Source organism: Pan troglodytes, chromosome 8 (assembly GCF_028858775.2).
Source record: "Pan troglodytes isolate AG18354 chromosome 8, NHGRI_mPanTro3-v2.0_pri, whole genome shotgun sequence".
Taxonomy (NCBI): Eukaryota; Metazoa; Chordata; class Mammalia; order Primates; family Hominidae; genus Pan; species Pan troglodytes.
Genome location: NC_072406.2, coordinates 98,986,676 through 99,006,596, shown reverse-complemented (window position 1 = coordinate 99,006,596; position 19,921 = coordinate 98,986,676). Strand labels below are relative to the sequence as shown.

The window sequence follows — 19,921 nt, the reverse complement described above, 5'->3', positions numbered from 1 at the left end:
GCCCTTCTAGAGATATCTACTAGAAAATGAGTTTGAGAGAACCCACGTAGATAGAGGATACTGACATAGGAATAGAGGTGAGCGCTAAATAGTTACCTGTCGACTACACACGGACGAAGAGGAACAGAATACAAGGGCGCATAATGGGTGTGCGTTCTAATGGCAACATGCCCTGGTGATATATGGAAGACAACTGCACAGGGAATGGGGGGAAATGGAGAGCGCATGCAAAGAATGGTTTTAACTGGTTTCAACCCATGGTGGATATATTAGTATTGTTGTTTTGTAACTGTCAGAGACATAATATGTGACAAAATAAACGAGTAATTATCCAATATTCTACCACACCTATGTCCTTGAAAACCAGGATTCCGAGGGTAGTACCTCCCAGCACTATCCACTTAGAATTAGAAACGAAGACTAACTCAGTAGCAATAAGCATTAGAACACCCCAACAGTCCTGGCAGTGGTTTTGAAATACCATTTCCCACTGAAAAAAACCCAAGGCTTCTTGGAGATATTCCAGGTGTGAGGCAGAAATTGTAAAAGATGTTCCCGGAATGTCTCATTTTATAAGGTAGTGAGGGGACAAATCACAGACTATGAGTCACTTTAGAAGGACTCAGAAGCCTACCAGAAGAGGCTGCCCTTGGCCAAAAACGAACAATTTGAGCTTTAACAGGTGTAAGAATTACAATGGACTGAACCCCAACCAATGAGTTCATAACAATTCAAAAAACAAAAAGGAAAGAAAATCACCTTCAGAGAAGATAGGGAACCAAATTCATTATTTTTAAAATTGTTACAGTTCCAACTATATGACATTTCTGGAAACAGCAAAACTATGAAGACAGTAAAAAGATCAGTGCCAGGGGTTGAGAGGAGGGAGCGATAAATAGGCAGAAAGCACAGAGGATTTATAGGGCAGTGAAACTATTCTCTATGATACCATAATGGTGAATAGACATCACTCTGCATTTAATATATAATATAACCCATATAATGTACAACACCAAGAGTGAACCCTAATGAAGCCTAAAGACTGCGTAATAAGGACATGTCAACATAGGTTCATCAATTGGAAACAATGTGCCACTCTAGTGGGGGATGTTGACAGTGGGGCAGGCTATGTACATGTGGATCGGGGGGATATGGGAACTCTTCGTACTTCTTCAATTTTGCTGTGAACCTGAAAATGCTCTAAGAAACAGTCTGTTTTTAAAAACTGCCAGTAAAAGGAGAGAACAAGCATGTATCTTGTCTTTCCTATTCCCTGGAGAACTAAAAGGCATACAGCTCTGTAGGAATATGCTGGTAATCCCATTCCTAGGTACTTAGCTGGTGAAATGTAACCTATGTGCAAGCAAGAAATGTATACATGAATGTACAGAGCAGCTCTACTCATCATCGCCAAAAACTGGACACAACACATAAGTCCTTCTAAAAGTGAACGAATAAAAAACTGGCACATCCATCCAATGGAATGATAATCAACCACAGAAAGGGACAACACTCTTCACACATGCAACAACCTGGATGACCCTCAAAAGGCATAATGCTAAATAACACAGTCTCAAGAGGGTACTTCAAAAAGACAAAACTAGAGTGACAGAAAACAGGTTGCTGGTTTCCAGAGTTAGGGGTGAAGTAAGGGTGTGACTGCAAAGGGACAGCAGGAGGTTTTCCGGTGACTGAACTGCTCTGTATAATGACTTGTAGTTTGTTATATCTATAGATGTGTTAAAATTCATAGAACTGTATATCCCCAAAAGCTCTATTTTTAGGGTTTTTTTTTTTTCTTTTTTGCCCTGGAGAGCAGTGGCATGCTCAGAGCTTACCATAACCCTCAAATTCCTGGGCTCAAACAATCCTCTCATCTCAGCCTCCCGAACAGCCAGGACTACAGGTTGACACCACCACACCTGGCTAATTTTTCTAATTTTTTGTACAAATGATGTCTCACTATGTTGACCAGGGTGGTCTTCAATTCCTGGGCTCAAGCGATCCTCCTGTCCCTGCTTTTATTAATTTTTAAAATAAAATTTAAACAAAAGTTTGTCAGCTAACAAATGATAACAGAATTAGACTATCATACATTTGCAAACCCCAATGAAGACCTAATCAGCATTCAGCATCAAAGCTACTAAAATAATATCACAGAGACACAACCACACATTGTGTGTCTCCTAATATAATAGCATACTGACTGCCTGTAAGATAGACAAAAGCCCTTGAACATCAGAATCTGATCACACCTCTTGGTGTAGCTGCCAATTTGCGGGAAATACAGAGACAGAGAGAAGCTGAACTGTACCATGGGAACATAATTAGAAAAATCCAGACCATAGGAAACTCTACAGGTCAAATAGGCAAAATTCTTCAACAGATAAATGAGAGGCAGGAAGGGGAGAATCCATCCATTAAAACAGACTTAAAAGACATATTAAGACACACAAAAATACAAGCAACAAAGGGAAAAACAAATATAAACTGAACATCATAAAAATTAAAAATTGTGCTTCTGGCCGGGAGTGGTGGCTCACGCCTGTAATCCCAGCACTTTGGGAGGCTGAGGTGGGTGGATCACTTGAATTCAGGAGTTCGAGACCAGCCTGAGGAACATGGCAAAACTCTGTCTCTACCAAAAATATAAAAATTAGCAGGGTGTGGTGGTGTGCACCTGTAATCCCAGCTCCTCGGGAGGCTGAGGCAGAAGAATCACTTGAACCCGGGAGCCAGAGGTTGCCGTGAACCAAGATGGCACTTCGGCACTCCAGCCAGGGCAACAGAGCAATACTCTGGCTCAAAAAACAAACAAACAAAAAAAACCAAAAACGGGCCGGGTGCTGTGGTGGTTCACTGGCAAGGTGGGTGGATCACCTGAGATCAGGAGTTTAAGACCAGCCCGACCAACATGGCGAAACCCCATCTCTACTAAAAATACACACACACACACACACAAATGTTGTGCTTCAAAGGGCACCATCAAGAAAGTGAAAAGACAACTCAAGGAATGGGAACGGTAGAAAATTTTTGTAAATCATGTAACTGATAAGGACTTGTATCTGGAATATATAAAGAACCATTGAAATTCAACAATAAAAAGAGAAATAACCCAATTTAAAATGAGCAAAGAATCTCAGACAGTTCTCCAAAGAACATATGCATATGAGCAATAAGCACATGGAAATATGCTGAACGATATCAGTAATCAAGGAAACACAAATAAAAAACAACATACTTCAGATCCACCTGAGTGGCTATAATAAAAAAATAATAACAAATGTTGCCAAGGATGCAGAGAAACTGGAACTTTTATAACCTGCTGGCAGGGCTGTAAATGGTACAGCCATTTTGGAAAAGAAAACCAGTTCTTCAAATGGTTAAGCACAGAGTTGATTCTGTAATTCTTTTCCTATATACCGAAGAGAAACAAAAACATATTTCCACACAAAAACCTGTACAAATATGCTCATAGCAGCATTATCTGGAACAACAGCCAAAAGGTGAAAATAACCCAAATGCCTTATCAACCAACGAATGAATAAATTACTCTACACAATAAAATAATATTCAGCAGCCAGGCGTGTTGGCTCACGCCTGTAATCCCAGCACTTTGGGAGACTGAGGCGGGTGGATCACCTGAGGTCAGTAGTTCAAGACCAGCCTGGCCAACATGGTGAAACCCTGTCTCTACTAAAAAAAAATAATAATACAAAAATTAGTCGGGCGTGGTGGTGGGCGCCTGTAATCTCAGCTACTCGGGAAGCTGAGACACAAGAATCGCTTGAACCCGGGAGGCGGAGGTTGCAGTGAGCCGAGATCATGCTACTGCACTCTAGCCTAAGAGACAGAGTGAGACTCTGTCTCAAAAATAATAATAATAATAATAATATTCAGCAACTAAAAGAAATGAAGTACTGATATGTGCTATATGGATGAGCCTTGAAAAAATGTGCTAAATGAAATATGCCAGGCACAAATATGCAATTCCACCTATATGAGGCACCTAGAACAGGCAAATTCATATTAGACAGAAAGTACTATAGTGGTTACCAGGGGCAGGAAGGAAGGAATACTACAGAGTTATTGTTTAATGGGTAAAGAGTTTCTGTTTGCGGGTAGGCGTCCTGGCTCACACCTGCAATCCCAATACTTGGGGAGGCTGAGGGGAGAGGATCGCTTGAGGCCAGGAGCTGAGGCCTAGACGACAGAATAAGACCCTGTCTCTTAAAAAAAGAAAAAAGAAAAAAAAAAAAAGAGGTCGAGTGTGGTGCCTCACTCCTGTAATCCCCGGACTTTGGAAGACTGAGGCAGGAGGATCACTTGAGCCCAGGAATTCAAGACCAGACTGGGCAACATGGCAAAACCGCATCTCGGCAAAATGAAAATACAAAAATTAGCTAGGTGTGATGGCACGCACCTGTAGTCCCGGCTACTTGAGAAGCTGAGGTGGGAGAATCGCTTGAGCATGGGAAGTGGAGGTTGCAGTGAGCTATGATTGTGCCATTGCACTCCAGCCTGGGTGACAGAGTGAGACCCTGTCTCAAAAAAAAAAGGGAGGGGGGCCTGTTTGGGATGATGAAAAAGTTCTGAAAATACATAGTAGTGATAATTCCATGACACTGTAAATATACTTAATGCAACTGGAATTAAAATGGTTAAGATGGTAAATTTTATGTTATGCATATTTTATAATTTTAATAAAACAGGAGAGGAAAAAAGTCAGGAGACTGATTTTTTTTGTCTTCCCTATCACTGAAATGAGATTTTTCACAATGAATGAACGACTCATAATAAAAGAAGATCAAAACAGATAGGTGAGCACAGGACTCAATATGAGTTCAAGTTCTTTTGTTCCAAGACAGGATTATAATTTACAATTCAAATACTGAGAAACATTCAGGGAAGATAACTGGATCCCTATAAGTAACCTGTGATGAATCAGAGAAACGAAAGATTACTGAAGATGGGCAGGTTTGGTAGCCATCCTGATTTGGGTAGCAGGTGAGAGATGGAAATTCTGGAAACTGAAAACAAGACAAAGTTTGACCATAAATTGAGGCAAAATTCCAATGGTGATTGTAAAGCAATAATCTTTGTACATTTAAGGAAGTGATAATATCAAAACTGTAGCACTTCACAGTTTAAAATCAGTTTTCACCCACATTGTAACTGAATTTCAAGCAATCTCATAACTTAAGTAATATCCTTCTTCCATTTTATGGGAGATAGGGTTCAGACAGGACAAGTGGTTTGTCAATGAGTGGAGAACTAGGATTCAAACTCAGGCCATTGCTTCAAATCTCTTAACTCTTTCGGTGAATTGACGTTACATGAAATAAGTTGAATGGACCAAAGCTCACAGTTCCACCTTTGGAAAATAGAAAACAAAGAGCAAATTAAATCCAAAGTAAGTGGAATAAAAGAAATAAAAATATAATAGTATCGATACTGAAAATAGGAAATCAGTAAGAAAAACTAAAAGCTGGTTCTTTGAAAAGATCATAAAATTGATAAGCCTTTAGCTAAGCCAATTAATTAAAAAGATGACACAAATAGCTAGTATCAGAAATGAAAAAAAGATCACTACAGAACCCTTCTAAATGTACATTAAAAGGATTATAAAGGAATATTATGAACAAACATGATTAAAAATTTGATAATTTAGACGACATGGATCAATTCCTTAAAAGACACAATATGCCAAAACTCACACAAGAAGATATAGATAATCCAAATAGGCCTATATCTATTAAAGATATTGGATCAGTAAGCAGTAACCTTCCAAAACAGAAAACAACAGGCCCAAATGAGTTCTACTGAGGTGGGTGGATTGCCTGAGGTCAAGAATTCAAGACCAGCCTGACCAACATGGTGAAACCCCGTCTCTACTAAAAATACAAAAATTAGCCGGGCATGGTGGTGTGCGCCTGTAATCCCAGCTTGTAGGGAGGCTAAAGCAGGAAAACTGCTTGAATTCAGGAGGCAGAGGTTGCAGTGAGCCAAGACAGTGCCACTGCACTCCAGCCTCGGCAACAGAGTGCAACTCCGTCTCAAAAGGAAAAAAAACCACAACTATAGAACAGTATCTTGATAGAGATTACAGAAGCGTATGCACTGTCAAAACAGATTAAATGGAATACATAAGAAAGATGGGGACTGGGCATGGTGGCATATGCCTGTAATCCCAGCACTTTGGGAGACTGAGGTAGGAGAATTGCTTGAGGCCAGGAATTCAAGATCAGCCTAGCCAACATAGCAAGACTCTGTCTCTACACAAAAAATTTAAAAATCTGCCAGGCATGGTGGCATACATCTGTAACCCCAGCTACTCAGGAGGCTGAGGCAGGAGGACCGCTTGAGCCTAGAAGTTCAAGGCTACAATGAGCTATGATCATGTCACTGCACTCCAGCCTGGATGAGAGAGAGAGATTCTGTGTCAGATAAACAAGTAAGTCAAAAAAGAACTATGCATTTCACTAAATACACAAATCCATAAATTATACTTCAATTTTTTTAAATTAAAAATAAACTGGAAATGAAATTAGAATGAAATGGACTGGGGAAAGGCCAAAAAAATCCTGAGGGGTTGGTTTAGAATTAGAAGTATTAGTATAAACTAAAAATGATTTTAAAGATAGTATGTTAAAAAATAATAGTCTATTTCCTAGATACATTTGTTGAAAGTGGCTAGAACCAATGACACCCCAGTATCAATGAGAATACCTAAGACCCAGATCTTGGTTTCTATATATTGAATCCCACTAAGAGAAACCAGGGCTCCTTAGAGACATGACTGATTCTGGGGATGGGGCAAAGAAGGTCCTATAGAAGCCTGGAACATCACTATGGCATAAAGAAGTGCTCTTTATTTTTTTTTAAAGGGAAGAAAAAATGACAAGGCCATATCCAAAGGACACGAGAGCCAGAATGAAGAGACTCCCACTATCAAAATCTGGGACAACATGAACCTCAGAAAACATAAGGGCTGGTCAGGTACAGTGGCTCATGCCTGTAATCCCAGGACTTTGGGAGGCCGAGACAGGCAGATCCCTTGAGCCCAGGAGTATCAAGCCTGGGCAACATGGTGAAACCCCCATTTATACTTAAAAAAAAAAATTTCGTCAGGTTTGGTGGTGTGCACCTGTAGTTCCAGCTACTTGGGAGGCTGAGATGGGAGGATCAACTGAGTCTGGGAGGTCAAGGCTGTAGAGAGCTGTGATCGCATCACCACACTGTAGTCTGGGAAACAGGAGTGAGACCCTGATGAAAAAAATCCATAAGGACTATAACTCATTGAACGAAATGGAGTCTATCACTCCATAGTGACGACAACTAAATCGATAAATCAAATACATACATAAGGGAGTAAGAAGGGTTCTTACAGAATTCAGAATGATAAATGTAGAACTAGTGATGAAAGTGGAAAAATCACCATTCTACAACTATAAATAGTCAAGACCAATTAAATCTGCAGGGGAGCAGTGAATTTTATGAGGAATAAGAAATTTGTGTGGTCTTGAAGTTTCTCCCCACAGACTGCTTACTAGTTACAAGAGGGAAAACAGTAATTATAGAGAAGAGAAACTGGAAAACACCTTGACCAGGTAATCAAAATTAACATGACCAATGACAGGTAGGACAGACATAGTATGCTTCTGAGTCTGATACCCTAGAAGGACACGTCGTCATTTATGTAGACTTCTGGCCAGAGATGCATCACCTGAATCTAATAATGAGAAAATGCCAAGCCCAAAGTGAGGAATATTCTAGAAAATAACTGGCCTGGTGTTCTTCAAAAATGTTGATGTCATGAAACACAACAGGTGGCTAAGGAACTGCTTCAGAGAGAAGGAGATTAAAGAGGCAGGACAACCAAATGCAATATGTGACTGCAGATTGAATCCTCCACTGGAAGGGAAAAATGCTTTTTAAAAAAAAAAAAAACACCTCAGTTGGGCCAACTGACAAAACTGGAATACAGACTGCAGATCAAAGTGCCGCCTCAATGTTAAACTCCCTGAATTTGATAACTGAAGAATGATTACACAGAATATCCATGTCCTTAGAAAATGAAAGCTGAAGGCTGGGCACAGTAGCTCATACCTGTAATCCCAGCATTTTGGGAGGCCGAGGCAGGTGGATCATGAGGTCAGAAGATTGAGACCATCCTGGCTAACATGGCAAAACCCCGTCTCTACTAAAAATACAAAAAATTAGCCCGGCGTGGTGGCACGCGCCTGTAGTCCTAGCTACTCGGGAGGCTGAGGCAGGAGAATTGCTTGAACTGGGGAGGTGGAGGTTGCAGTGAGCCAAGATCCGCCACTGCACTCCAGACTGGGCGACAGAGCGAGACTCCGTCTCAAAAAAAAAAAAAAAAAAAAAAAAAAAGGAAACTGAAATAGTAAGGGTAAAGGGGCATAATATATACAACCTCACTCTTAAAAGTGTGTGTGTGTGTGTGTACAGGTAGGAGTGAAGAGACAGAAACAGAGAATTATAATGCAAATATGGGAAAATGTTAAAAACTGGTGAATGTGGGTATGAAGATTATGGGCATTCACAATGGTATTCCTACATCTTTTCTAAGTATGAAATGATTTCAAAATAATAAAAATAAAAATCAATTAAATTCATATATTCAAGTTCTAACCACCAGTACCTCAGACCATAAATTTGTAAATAGGGTCTTTACAGAGGTAATCAAGTTAAAATGAGGTTATCAGGGTAGGGCCTAATCCTATATGACTATACCATCCTTATAAAGAGGGAGACATCTAGATATGAAACCACAGACATGTGGGGAGAGACAGGGATAAAACTGCCATCTGAAACCCAAGGAACGCCTGAGGCTACCGGGAGTTAGGAAGGAGGCCAGAAGCAGATCCTTCCCTGGTACCTTTAAAGGGAGCATGGCTCTGCGGACACTCCTATTTTGGATCCCTTGATTTTGGAAGTACAGCCTCTAGAATTGGGAGACAATAAATTTCTGCTATTCTAAACCCAAACAAACAAACAAATAAAATAATTAGAATAGCAAAAAAAAAAAAACCACCTACAAACATTAAGCTAAAATAAATTCAAAACTTTTTATAGACATGAGACATACTTGACCAAATAAAGGTGTTTAAAAACACAAATACTTGGGTTATTCACTGGTGGTCACAAAATAAAGACTGAGGAAATCATCAAACACCAACCTTGCACCAATCTTGCACTTAATAAATGAATTAAATTCATATATTAAAGTCCTAATCCCCAGTACCTCAGACCATAAATTTGTAAATAGGGTCTATAAAGAAAATCATGTGTGGCTGGGCTCAGTGGCTCATGCCTGTAATCCCAGCACTTTGGGAGGCCTAGGTGGGTGGATCACTTGAGATCATGAGTTTGAGATCAGGAGATGGCAAAACCCCATCTCTGCTAAAAATATAAAAATTAGCCGGGTGTGGTGGTGGGTGCCTGTAGTCCCAGCTACCAGGGAGACTGAGGCAGGAGAATCACTTGAACCCACGAGGTGGGGTTGCAGTGAGCCAGGATCACGCCACTGCACTTCAGCCTGGGCGACAGAACAAGACTCTGTCTCAAAATAAAAGAAAACTATGTGATACAAAACTACTAACCAAACCCATATATTACTAAGTCCCAATTGTGAATATATTAAAACTGATTTAGCAAAGTTATTATTATTTAAAGATGATATATTTTAAATCCCCTATGAGAATAAACTGAAAATTATTAGAAAAAGAAGTTAAATATGTTGAATGATTTAATAAAAATTAGTAAGCTGTGTATGTATTAACAAAACTGGTTAGAAAATACAGTGGAAAAATAGTATCATTCACAATAGCACCCAAAAATATAACACATGAGAAAAACTATAAAACTTTACTGAAAGTCAAAAAAGAAGACTTGTGAAAGATGAAACGTGATTTTATTAATTAGTAAACTATATACTGTAAAGATGGTAGTCCTCTCCAAATCAAATCAATCAGTCAATGAATATTAGCAGACTTTTAAGTAGAATCAGATAAAAAATTTCTAAAGACAGTTGGAAAAATAAACAAATATCCTCGACTTTTGAAAAAGTCAGAAAAATTTGCTTTACCAAGTATTAAAATGTACCCAAAGCTATACTGATATAAACAGTGTGATTCCACTGTCAAGAGATAGGTCACAAAAGACCAAAAGTAGATCCAAATATATATGAGAATATAATAAAAGTAACATCTCAAATCAATAAAGAGTGGTGAAAGAATTTGCTAACCATTTGGGAAAAAATTAAGTCGGATCCTTACGTTATGCAACAAAACTAATTCCAGATAAATAAAACGTTCAAATATAAAATGTAAAACTATAAAAGAACCGGAAAAGACTACTGTAATGGGGAAAGAAATGTCTAAGTTTGACATCAAAAGTAAAAACCATAAAGAAAAATGTGGCTGATGTAAATTGTTATTAAAGATAATAATGGCCAGGCAGGGTGGCTCATGCCTGGAATTCCAACACTGTGGAAGCCAAGGACTGCTTGAAGCCAGGAGTTTGAGATCAGCCTGGGCAACAAAGCGAGATGCTGTCTCTTTATAAAAATAAATAACACCAAATTTAATTTTCTTCTGTTTCATGTAGCAACCTTGGTAAGCTTGTGACATTATTACAATTATGTTGTGCTTTAGAATTGTGACTATGGCAGTAACATCAGTATATTTTATTCTACCCATCTGACTTCACTTTAAAGAAAACAATTTTTCACTTTGATTTGACAACTGACTTTTCCTAGAATGGATAGGAATATATGCAGTAAAAAAAGGCTTAGGGTCTTTTTTTTTTTTTTTTTTTTTTGAGACCGGGTCTCGCTCTGTCGCCCAGGCTAGAGTGCAGATCCCTAGATAGGGCCACAGCCATGTATCACAACGCCTGGCTAATCTTTGTCTTTTTTGGAGACATGGAGTCTCACTATGTTGTCCACGCAGGTCTCCAACTCCTGGGCTCAAGCAATCCTCCTGCCTCAGCCTCCCAATTAACTCCTTTTTTTTTTTAAACATGTCTGTGATTATTATCTTTGGCTGGAATGAAAGAAATTATCTAAAATTCAGCTAACTTCTGACAAGTTGGTGTTGAGTTACTAAAATGCATACAAATTCCTAAACTGATTAAAGCTAACATTCGAGGTTAATGAATGAGAAGTATCTGTAAGGATGGTTTTTTTTTTTTCTCCCTCAAGCTTGCACCAGCTGATCTGAGAGCTACTTGAACCTCAACTGGTTAAATGACCTAGGTTATAAGCAAATGTTCTAAAGGGGAAAAAACTGCTTATTTGAATGTGACATCCCACGTCAAATTTTCAGTTTCTTCTCCCTTTCCTTTACATCATAGTCATTCAAGCATTTGTATGTGCAGTATAGAGGCAAAAAGTACTAATGTAGTTCAGATTCTTTAACATGGGTTATTTTTACTTTCCAAGTCCTATTTTTTATCCTTTCATAAATTAGCCCAAAATGTAGGGTATAGTATATAAGGCCAGAATTATGATACTCACTGTACACAGGGCTTAAGGGATTCAGGGTAAGGGCAGAAGCCAACAAGACACCATCCTCAGCCCTGATCTGGAGCGTCCCTCACCACCATCTGGACTGTGCTGAAAGATGTGGAAGGCTATATGCAGAGCTGTGTCACAGCGGCTAAGAGTTTGGCACAGGAGAGCCAGCTGTGCCAAATGCTACTGAGAGAGTAAAGGAGATGGGGCTGGACAATGGAGGCCCTCAACGACACAGACAAAAATGGCCTGAGGAATGCAAACTGTGGTGGACAAGAGAATAAGAATCAGGCAAGGGTGGGGGGCAGTGGCTCACACCTGTAATCCCAGCACTTTGGAAGGCGGAGGGGGGCAGATCACAAGGTCAGGAGATCGAGACCATCCTGGCTAACATGATGAAACTCCGTCTCTACTAAAAAAGTACAAAAAATTAGCCGGGCATGGTGGCGGGTGCCTGTAGTCCAAGCTACTCGGGAGTCTGAGGCAGGAGAATGGCGTGAACCCGGGAGGCAGAGCTTGCAGTGAGCCAACATGTGCCACTGCACTCCAGCCTGGGAGACAGAGCAAGACTCCGTCTCACAAAAAAAAGAATAAGGCAGGTTAAACAGTTGAAAGAAGGTGAAGGACAGGAAGTGTTGCAAGCAGACCATTCCTGAAGCATTTGGCTAAGGAAGGGGTAGAGGCTGACTTTTTTTAAGGGAATGGTTGAGTTTTCTTACCAAGTCTCTACCAGAGATTGTTTGCTGATAGGAATGAACCAAAAACAGGGGTAATGACTAAAGAAGAGAGGGGAGAAACAGTCAAAATTCACATAGATACCATATACAAACAGAGCTAACTAGGTGATATTAATCTCTAAGCTTCTATCAGGCTGGGCACAGTGGCTCACACCCGTAATCCCAGAACTTTCAGAGACCAAGGTGGGTGGATGGCTTGAGCCCAGGAGTTCAAGACCAGCCTGAGCAACACAGTGAAACCTCATCTTTACAAAAAATACAAACTATCAGTTGGGCATGGTGGCGCACGCCACCAACTACTCAGGAGGCTGAGGTGGGAGGATCACCTGAGCGTGGGGAGGTCAAGGCTCCAGTGAGCCCGTGATAGCACCACTGCACTCCAGCCTGGGTGACAGAATGAGACCCTGTCTCAAAAAATATATAAAAACAAAAATTAAAGAATTTAAAAAATAAGCTTATGTCAGCCTCACTAGAATTCAGCATTTTAGTACACATTGTCCTGCCCATATTTTTAACATCTATGCAAACAATATTTCCAGATAAGCTCATATTTACAATTACTGTCATGCAAAACATACGAAGTTTCTTGCCATCTCTAGACACTTAGGAAGTTTCTCATCATACGTAAGTACATGAAGATTATTTTCCTCACAGCGGCACTACTAATTTTATTCTCACTTTAAAATAATCCCTTTCAATGTCTGAATTCCTCTTCTAGTTAGTTTTTCATTACGTATCTTCTCCACATATATTAATTGCTATGAATTATGTCTTAACTCCTAAGAAACAGGACTTTTGACAGATATAAATAGAAATGTTCATTATTTTCACAAAGAATTACATGCTTTCTTGTTTTTCTTAAAACACAAATCGCCTGGCCAGGTGTGGTGGCTCATGCCTGTAATCCCAGCACTTTGGGAGGCCGAGGCGGGTGGATCACTTGAGCTCAGGAGTTCAAGACCAACCTGGCCAACATGGTGAAATCCCGTCTCTACTAAAAAATACAAAAATTAGCTGGGCATGGTGGTGGAAGCCTGTAATCCCAGCTACTTGGGAGACTGAGGCAGAAGAATCGCTTGAACCTGGGAGGCGGAGGTTGCGGTGAGCCGATTTCACATTGCACTCCAGCCTGGGCAACAAGAGCGAAACTCCGTCTCACAAAACAAAAACAAAAACAAAAATGGCCTTATTTTAGGTTTCCCTCTTTTGATAGGAACATGAGAACTATCACTCCCCCCTCGGCTCACTATATGAAGAAAGAGTCCAAATGCAGTGAGTGATGGCGACTGAGAGCCGGGCAGATGGCAGGGAGAACAGCCATCCACTGAGAACCATCCACTCAGTGGAGAAGCCATCCACTCAGTGGAGAACAGCTCCACTGAGGGCTGCAATTGGGAATACAGGCCCCGTGCTGCCCATCTTACCATTTTTCAAGATGAGTCAGAAATCTGCATTTTCTTTTGAAAACTCTCCCAATTTTTAATTGTTGGCCACTAATTTTTAAAAAATTACATTATAAGCCAAAAACATGCCTACAGGCCAAATCCAACTGACAGGTCACTAGTTTGCAACCTGTATGTTAAAGAATCATGGTTCATCTACTATTCTTTTTCTTGTTTTTAGTTAAATCTTCCCTCCAAGCAGAGATATGTTGTTTTTCTATAATATACCCACTTAAAGACTAAAAAGACTACCAACAACTGCCATTAAACATCTCTCTTTTAAAAAGTAATTTACTATATTTGCATTTTGATACTGGTTTGGGACGGGAAAGAAATTCATTTTTAATTTACAATTACTCTTGTAATCACAGCACGCTGGGAGGTCGAAGTGGGTGGATCGCTTGAGCCCAGGAATTCAACACCAAGTGAAGCCCCATCTCTACAAAAATACAAAAATTAGCTGGGTGTGACGATGTGCGCCTGTTGTCCCAGCTACTCAGGAGGATAAGGAGGGAGGATCACTTGAGCCCAAGAGGCAGAGGTTGCAGTGATCCAAGATCACACCACTTCACTCCAGCTTGGGCAACAGAGCAAGATCTTGTCTCAAAACAAAAGAAAACAAAAAAAGAAAGAAAGAAAACAAAGAAAAGAAAAGAAAAGAAAAGAAAGGAAGGAAGAAAGAAAATGTACAATTACTCATGAAAAAAAGCAGTTATCAGTAGTTATTTGTAGAGCACCTGCAGCGTGCCCAGCACATTACTAAGCATTTTCACACTCTAGTTTTCACGAAAGCCTAAATTACCTTGTAAAGTTGATATTATTATCTCATTTTACAGACGACTTGTAATAGTTCACACATTTCTCAGTTTTTCTTTCTCGGCATTCAGAATCCAGCAGAAATGGTTGGTTAGGGTTGCCTTTTGATAGGTATCATCAATCAATGATAATTACAACCATCTTAAATCACAGTAACAAAAATGCAAGGTAAAGATTTTGAAGGACAATATCCTTTGAAAAAAACAGCTAAAACTTTAACTCCTTAAGTTCTCCATTTTCACTAATGTTCCCTGACATCCCTTTAGTAGTCAGTTATTTTCAAGACAAGTAAAATTGAAGTCAGCTCTTCTTTTTGGTTAATATGTTCCTTTCCAGAATCTCTAAAAACAAAGTCTTGCAAAAACCAAAGCTTTTTTATTAACATAACAAGGACTAAAGGAACACCACTGACTACCGACACAAGGCACAGTGCTCAGCTCACATGCAATAAAACAAGTCGGATTCCCCACTCACATGAGCTTACAGTTTCAGTTTCTGAGAATGGAAACAGATCTGAAAGTAATTATGGTAAGTGCAACAAAGGAGATTTAAAACAGGATGCTGGATAGCTTTCACCAAGGTGTTTAAGTAAAAAGACATACTGGGCAAAATCTCAATACAATTGGAAAGGTAGAAAGACAAACTGCTCCCTTACAGTGAAGTGGTTCCTTTAAGATATTACAAGGCCTGAAGTCTTACATTAACATCTTATAAATACACAGTTCTACTCATATTTTATATGTTCTAGAGATTCCATGTTTAAGCCTTTAATTTTGATCTTTTAAAAGCCACTCATTTTTCTGTAAAACATGCACAAATAATAAACTTCAGTATTTTAAAAAGTAAAACCCTTATCAGGATTTAAGTTCTAAGGCTCAAGGAACATTTAAGTAATTAAAGCAAATTATATATTTATAAAAATAACAGACAAAACCAATAGCATTTATCAAATAATGTGGAAAGGATAATTGTTAAAATGCTACTTTTATTGATAACATGTAAAAACTTAGTATTAGTTTTTTAAGTATGGAAATTGTGATGAATGGTCTAATTACTTGGTTTTTGCAAAGATATAAAATGTCATACGGTAGTAAGCTACAAAAGCTAAGTGCCAAAATGAGTCATAATTCCCTAGTAAAAAAAAATAGGACTAAAAAAGGAATACCTCTAAAAGTCTTACAAATACGCTTATATAAGAATGATACAAAACATCCATGACCTTAAATGAAGAGGATGTGTCAAAAATGTCTTAATCTCACTAGCAATTAATATATCAAAATAATAAGTAGCAAATAGACAAAGTTTTGAACAGTCTTAAGTAAAAGATTCAAAAATCTCTCCTAAGATTTATCTCCATGTTCCCATTTCTGAGGCTTACCTACATCTAATTTTTAAATATATAAATATATTCACTTAATAATTTAAATGACAATATCCTACAGCAACCAACCCAATTCTCACTAGTCACTTTCAAACATCTTCCGGGTCTCATGCATTAACAGATTTCTTGACATTACAGGGAACCACAACTCAACCTTTTTGGACCTTTTTGGAACAAGGTCCATATTTGAACACACAGAAGTACAGAAGAAAAGCCCTCGATGGTACCTGAAAATGCTATACAATTTGAAGAATTAAAGTTCAAATTCTGGCAGGGCACGGTGGCTCACGCCTGTAATCCCCAGCACTTTGGGAGGCTGAGGTGCGCGGATCACTTGAGGTCAGGAGTTCAAGACCAGGCTGGCCAACGTGGTGAAACCTCGTCTCTACTAAAAATACAAAAATTGGCTGGGCGCAGTAGTTCATGCCTGTAATCCCAACACTCAGGGAGGCCGAAGTGGGCGAATCACGAGGCCAGGAATTCCAAGACCAGCCCAACCAACACTGCGAAACCCCATCTCTACTAAAAATACAAAAAATTAGCTGGACATAGTGGTGGGCGCCTGTAATCCCAGCTACTCCGGAGGCTGAGGCAGGAGAATCACTTGAACCCAGGAGGTGGAGGTTGCAGTGAGCCGAGATTGGGCCACTACACACCAGCCCAGACAACAGAGCAAGACTCCGTCTCAAAAAAAAAAAAAAAAAAAAAAAAAATTAGCCGGGCGTGGTGGCAGGCGCCTGTAATCCCAGCTGCTCTGGAGGCTGAGGCAGGAGAATTGCTTGAACTTGGGAGGCGGAGGCTGCAGTGAGCAGAGATCGCACCACTGCACTCCAGCCTGGGTGACAGAGCAAGACTGTCTCAAAAAAAAAAAAAAAAAAAGAAAAAGAAAGGAAAAATAAGAGTATAAACTGCAAAGAAAAATTGGAGCCACAATATAGAAAGTCAAGTATAAAATCAAGTTACTGGGCAAAAATCTGTGAATAAATTAGAACTAAAGCATGAAAGCTAAAGAGAATAAAACTTTTATGAACAGGACAAAACAGAACACCAACTCCCAATACCCAACCACAAACTTTTATTGGCTGTACCTTTTCTCTTTTGGAAAAAGCTCACTGGGACAATATTCTGCTAAGAAAATACAGTAACTCAGTCTCGGTGACATGGCAAAACCCTGTCTCTACAAAAAATACAAAAATTAGCCGGAGTGGTAGCGTGAGCTGGTCCCAGCTACTTGGGAGGCTGAGGTGGAAGCACTGCTAGAGCCTAGGAGGTGGAGGTTGCAGTGAACTGAGATCATGCCACTGTACTCCAGCCTGGGCAACAGAGAGAGATTCTGTCTCAAAAAACAAAAAAGAAAAAACAAGGAAAGAAAAGAAAATACAGCACCTACTCTCAAAATACTAAAAATAAATAAATAAATAAATAAATAAATAAATAAATGTGCCTAAATTTATGTGATATAATTCTGATTACTAATTATAGTGACTTTCTTCAGAAGGGTAGTAAGTAAATTGATGAACATTATTAATACTTAAAATGACCTAAAAGTGAAGAAAAAAATAGTATTTCTTAATGGACAAATAATGTTTGACAGGAATTTACAAATAGCTTACAAATAATGCTTAAACTTCCTAACCCCTCAGAAAAGGGACCAGTCACATATTTATAAATACATATTTATGAAATACATTTAAACTTTAATAACCAAAATTGTTTAATTCCTTAAAGGCTTAAAAAAAAAGCTTATATTCTAACTAAAACCAACTGGGAAAAAAATACGACATAAAACAGTCAAATTAATATTCAGAATATGGCACTGGGATTTTATGACCGTTTTTATGTGAAAATTCTTTTTAAACTCTTCATTTATCTAAGAGTAGCAAGGAAACAGAACAAAAGAAATATTGTAACTGCTTTGGGGACTTTTTACCACTACCTTTCTGAAACACACAATCTAATTCATGGCCATTTTGTGCCAAGGAAGTTATTTTTTTCCCCTCAAAATATAATTTAAAATACTCTTTAAATTTAACTCAATATCAATTTGAGATAAATTGATGTTTAACTGCATTATTAAACTATAACCTTTAAGCTCTCAAAGAAAATATTTTTAAATACCTCTGAATATACAAAGAAATAACTATTTGGATTACTTGAAATGCTAAATTATAAAAAAGTAAAGAAAGCCTTAAAAAAAAATAAGTAGCAACTTTTAAGAGTATTTAAGTTAAAATGGTACTCTTCGGGGCCCTGTTAGGAAAACTGCCTAATTCCCTCCCTCCCTACTATGGGGAAGGGTTGAAGACATAGTGGTAAATGCATACTCTAGCCTCACTATTGCTTCTCTGAACGTGTGCAGTGGTAGGCTCAGGAACAAAGAATGTGTAACCTGATCTCTTTTCCTTCTCTCCTTCACAGCAACTTTTAGAAAGTAATTTAACCTCCCAAAATGGCATCTTTGTGCTGCTTAGGGGAAAAAGATCTATTCACTATTACAGCGTTAAGAAAAAAAAAAAAATCACTTTTTAAATATGGTTTTTGCTTAACATAGTGATATTTTTGTCAAACACTGAGTACTTAGACAAGCCAATTATAAATGAATCACTATCTGAGTAAAATGTCTACTAACCAAGATTTTAAATGTAGCTCAGGATTTAAGAAAAATCAGTCTTACTAATGCAAGGTAGACTTAGTATTTATTTTGCTTCTACAACACATATAGTATAGCTCCAAATAAGTCTACAGAAAAAAAAATAAAGATTAAAAATTATCTAGATAGGCCAGGAGTGGTGGCTCACCCCTATAATCCCAGCACTTTGGGAGGCAGAAGCAGGCAGATCACCTGAGGTCGGGAGTTCAAGACCAGCCTGACCAACATGGAGAAACCCCATCTCTACTAAAAATACAAAATTAGCTAGGTGTGGTGGTGCATGCCTGTAATCCCAGCTACTCGGGAGGCTGAGGCAGGAGAACTGCTTGAACCAAGGAGGTGGAGTGTGCGGTGAGTCAAGATGGCACCATTGCACTCCATCCTGGGAAACAAGAGCGAAACTCTCTATCAAAAAAAAAAAAACTATATCTATATCTATATATCTATAGATATAGATATAGATAAATTTGAATTTTAAATCCTAGTGACTATACGAATCACGGAAGTCATTACTTTTAATTCTCATATTATCTTTTCATTTACCATAATTTAATAAAGGAAATATGTGAATCTGAAAATCTGGAAAGGAATAGAAACCTAAAAATAGTTGCTAGGCAGGTATCAAAGAATGTACTGAACGTTCTCACCTTTGACAAAAATCTTAAATGCCATTCTAAAATTAATACCAACAAAATGTTATATACTTTTTATACATTTCAAAAGGCACTCTAACTTGATGACTTAATTTGATCTTCACAACAACCTTGTGAGTTAGGTGATCACATATTTGCTTATTTGAGACAGACACAAAAAGACTGGTAGAAATCTCTTGCCTCCCATCTAGAACCCTAAACTATTACTTTATTTCAGTACATACAGACAAGCATTACTATCTTGATTTCACCAAAGAAGAAACAAGTACAGAGAAGAAACTTGCCTAACGTCACAGTGCTGCTACACAGCAGAACAAGATTCAGGCCAGGACCAATCCAAGCCTCACCTCTAACCACAACTGTCATAAAAAAAAATAGATAAAATTAACAGTTCAAAATTATGTAGCTGACTAAAAACCAACTGTGGTAGCAGGATAATGGCTCCTGCAGACATTCACATCCTAATCCCTGTAACCTATGAATATGTTATTTAAATGGCAAAAGGGACTTTGCAGATGTGTGACTAAGGGTCCAAAACCTGAGATGGGGCGATTATCCTGGATGAGCTTGTTGGGACCAATCTACTCACATGGTCCTTAAAAGCAGAGAACTTCTCCCAAGTACGGTGGGAAAGAGATGACAGGAGGTCAGAGCCATGTCACCTTGCTGACTGTGAAGGTGAACAGGAAGGGGAGCCTGATCC

At 38.8% G+C, this 19,921-nt stretch overlaps 1 protein-coding gene across 13 annotated transcripts in view; it reads right to left on the bottom strand.

The window, feature by feature from the left end:
• BMPR1A (bone morphogenetic protein receptor type 1A) overlaps positions 1–19,921 on the bottom strand; it is a 169,189-nt gene that overhangs the window by 111,091 nt on the left and 38,177 nt on the right. The window lies entirely within an intron of this gene.